The sequence below is a fragment of the Rutidosis leptorrhynchoides genome, chromosome 4, assembly GCF_046630445.1.
Source record: "Rutidosis leptorrhynchoides isolate AG116_Rl617_1_P2 chromosome 4, CSIRO_AGI_Rlap_v1, whole genome shotgun sequence".
Taxonomy (NCBI): Eukaryota; Viridiplantae; Streptophyta; class Magnoliopsida; order Asterales; family Asteraceae; genus Rutidosis; species Rutidosis leptorrhynchoides.
Window position 1 is genome coordinate 540,630,083 of NC_092336.1, and position 3,963 is coordinate 540,634,045.

A 3,963-nucleotide genomic window follows, 5' to 3' on the forward strand; every position below is an offset into this window, starting at 1 on the left:
CCCTCTAGGATATTTTACTGATCGATCGGCTAGTTATATGCTTATTCGTGTTGGTTTCAATTCTCCGAGGTCAAGTTTAGCGTATAATGAATATGGCATTAGATTTATACTAGCACCTAAGTCTGCCAATGCTTCTACTGAACTAAGACTACCCAGAAAACATGGAATTGTGAAACTTTCTGGATCTGATAATTTTTCTGGTAGCTTATTCAACAGCACTGCAAAACAATTAGCATTCATAGTAATAGCCGAGAGTTCTTCCATTTTCTTTCTATTTGTGATTAGATCTTTTAAGAATTTAGCATATATTGGCATTCCTAAAATCACATCAATGAAAGGAAGATTGACATTTATTTGTTTAAACATATTCAAAAATTTGGATTGCTCGGCTTCAAGTCTTTCTTTTCTCATTTTACTTGGGTAAGGAAGTGGTGGTTGGTATGGTTTAACATAAGGTTTAGCCTTAACTGTATTATCTTCATTAAACTTTTCAACTACCGGTTCTGTTTCCTTATCTTGCTCAGGCTGTGGTGCTTGTGGAGTAGGAATAGAGTCATCAGAAATTACAAGTATTTCAGGTGGTTTAAGTGTAATACCACTTCTCGTGGTAATGGCATTAGCTGTTTCATTTCGGGGGTTAGCATTTGTATCGCTGGGTAGACTCCCCGGTTTTCTTTCACCTATCAACCTTGCTAGGTTGCTCACTTCTTGTTCCAGATTTTGAATAGAAGCTTGTTGATTTCTAAATGCTTGAGCATTTTGTTCCTTAGTTTGTTTCTGAGATATGAAAAACTGCGTTTGAGATTCAACTAGCTTCGACATCATATCTTCTAAATTTAGCTTTTTATCATCGGTTTGTGGTGGTTTAATTGGAAAAATAGGTCTTTGCTGGTTGTAAGTATTGTTAGATACTTGTTGATTGCTAGGACCTTGTTGGTTGTTGTATGGAACATTTCGGTTATAATTCTGATTTTGATTGTAGTTTGGTCTTAGCAGTTGATAATTATTTTGATAATTATTTCCAGGCCTTTGGTTCATGTATGAAACATTCCCTCTTTGTTCCATTGTTTGTTCAATACTGAGACAATCTTTTGTCAAATGTGGTCCTCCACACTGTTCACAACTAATGCGTATTGCGTGAATATCTTTAGTCATCTTTTCCATTCGTCTCTCGAAAGCATCTAACTTTGCGAAAATGGAATCAAAGTCATGGCTAGAATCGGCTCTAGCCGATTTAGATGATCTAACGATGTCTTTTTCTTGATGCCACTCATGTGAGTGGGAGGCTGTGTTATCAATAATTTTGTAAGCTTCAGTTGCGGTTTTCTTCATAATGGAACCACCAGCTGCTATGTCGATGTCTTTTCGTGTAGTAGTGTCGCATCCTTGATAGAATATTTGTACTATTTGATAAGTGTCTAAACCATGTTGAGGACATCCTCTCAACAACTTTTCGAATCTTGTCCACGCCTCATATAGAGTTTCATTTGGATTTTGTGTGAACGTAACAATTTCTCCTTGAAGTCTCACGGCTTTAGATGCCGGAAAGAATCTTTTAAGAAATTTCTCAACTAAAACATCCCATGTGTCAATCGCCCCTTCAGGTAATGATTCTAACCAATCTTTGGCTTCTCCCTTTAAAGTCCACGGAAATAACATGAGATAGATCTGTTCATCCTCAACTTCTCTGATTTTGAATAGAGTACAAATCCTATTAAAGGTACGAAGATGTTCGTTTGGATCTTCCTTCGGCGTACTACTAAATTGGCATTGATTAGTTACCATGTGTAGGATTTGTCATTTAATTTCATAATCTGGCGCATTAATGTCTGGTTGAGTAATTGCGTGACCTTGGCCAGTGCGTGTAGCTCTCATTTGATCTTCCATACTTAGAGGTTCTTAATTTTCCATGATTGAGATTGTTGAATCTGAATCACTAGATGATCCTGATTTAATGGTTTCTTCCTCGACAATATCTGGTTGTATGATTTGTGGTTCAGGAGGATTGATTAGTGGTTCAGGATCTCTGAATTGTTCTTGAATATCCTCCGGGTTCTCAATTGTGAGGTCGGGTTCAAAAAATGGATTATCGGAAATTTGAATTGGAGTACTTGGTTGACTAGATGATGATTCTAAAGAAAAATCAACGGCGACAATATTGGCTAGATGTCTTGATCGAGTTACAGGTGGTGAATATATGAAAGGTGGTGAACGTTTTGCTCGGTGCATTCACTGAATATCCTATTAGTTATAAAAATAAAAATAAAAAATTATATAAGTTATCAAATTAATAGACTTTTCTGATTTTGCCCACGTTTCGAATAGCCAATAGATGTAGCAGGTAGCCATGACCCTTTAAATCGGAAGCCCACAACTCGCCACTAACAAATTCAACTATTACTACGAACCAGAAAATTTTGCATGTCTATCAATTTAACCGCTTAAAATAATTTTCGTCAAAATTTTTGAAGATAAAATCTATGTCCTAAAAACTAGAGCGTCGAGAAATAAGAAAGAAAAAGAGTGCGTCGAAAAACGTCGAAAAATAAAAAGTCGAAAAACAAAAATAAGAAAGTAGAGCGTCGGAACTTAGAATTCTAAAAACTTAAGACTAAAAGTTGCGTCTAAAGGTATTAAAGCTTAAAAGGAATTCTATATCCAAAATGGCAATAACTTAAATAGGTACTAAAATCTATTAAATATTAAAGCGATAAGCGACGTCGTAAAATTCTAAAGCGCCTAAATCTTAATCTAAAGAAAAAACTCTTAAGGGATTTTATGGCAAAGCCTAAAAATCTAGAAATATAAAATAACTATGGCAAAATACTAAGTTTAAAACTAATTACGAACGATAAATATACAAATTACGAATAAACGATAAAAATATAAAATTTATAAAAAGATATAAAGGTTGAACATAACTTAGTCCAACATCACGATTACTTCGGCTTAAATAAATATAATAATAACTTACCTACGAGACATTAATTTAAAAAGGTTGAACATAACTTACAATGAATATTAATCGCGTAGTGTTACACAGACAGAACTTCGACTTACAAACTTAAAACATTCGCCACTATAACCTTATTATTATTAACTTAATATTAAAATTATAATTATAAAATAAATATAAATATATTTGAGATAGAGTGATATCAGTAGGATATGGTGTACATAAAACGTCTAGCAAACTGCATTTTTATAGCACTTGGCCATCTCCTGGGTGCCATGCGATCGCATGGTTTTTGTTCTTCCAGGCCATGCGATCGCATGGCTAGCTGGATCCAGATATTTTGTTTAGCAAAACGTGGGCTGCTGGTTTATTTTATTATATAATATAATATATATAATTATATATATATATATATTATATTATATTCTTGTGCATCGTTGACTTGTAATTTTAGGTCCGTTGCGTCGCGCGTTGATAGTTGCCGGTTCCAGATTTTTGAACGTCCTTTTGTACGATTTAATATCTTGTACTTTGCATTTTCCGGCTCGTACTCTTGTAACTTTTAGACGTTTCTCAGCAATAATTTGAACCACTTGGATTGTACTTTGTACTTTTTAGCTTTTTGGTCGTTTGCGTCTTCAAATCGTCGAATCTGTCATTTGTCTTCACCTTTTATTATTTAAACGAATTACACTTGTAAATAGAACAATTGCAACTAAAAGCTTGTCTTTCTTGAAGGATAATGCTATGAAATATATGTTCGTTTTTAGCATTATCAAATATTCCCACACTTGAGCGTTGCTTGTCCTCAAGCAATATAGAAGCTATATGACAATAAATCTGCTTATGTTTTATTTGATTCGGGTGCGGATACAAGCTATATGAGTAGAGATTTTTGTGCTAAATTGAGTTGTCCATTGACGCATTTGGATAATAAATTTTTACTCGAATTAGCAAACGGTAAATTAATTACAGCAGATAATATATGTCGGAATTGAGAAATTAAA

The 3,963-nt window shown here is 34.1% G+C and overlaps 1 non-coding gene across 1 annotated transcript; it reads left to right on the plus strand.

The window, feature by feature from the left end:
- The first annotated feature begins 1,420 nt into the window (after window positions 1-1,420).
- On the plus strand, window positions 1,421-1,527 carry LOC139845942 (small nucleolar RNA R71). The gene has a single exon (XR_011758693.1). It is a non-coding gene; the product is annotated as a small nucleolar RNA R71 (small nucleolar RNA).
- The last annotated feature ends 2,436 nt before the right edge of the window (window positions 1,528-3,963 follow it).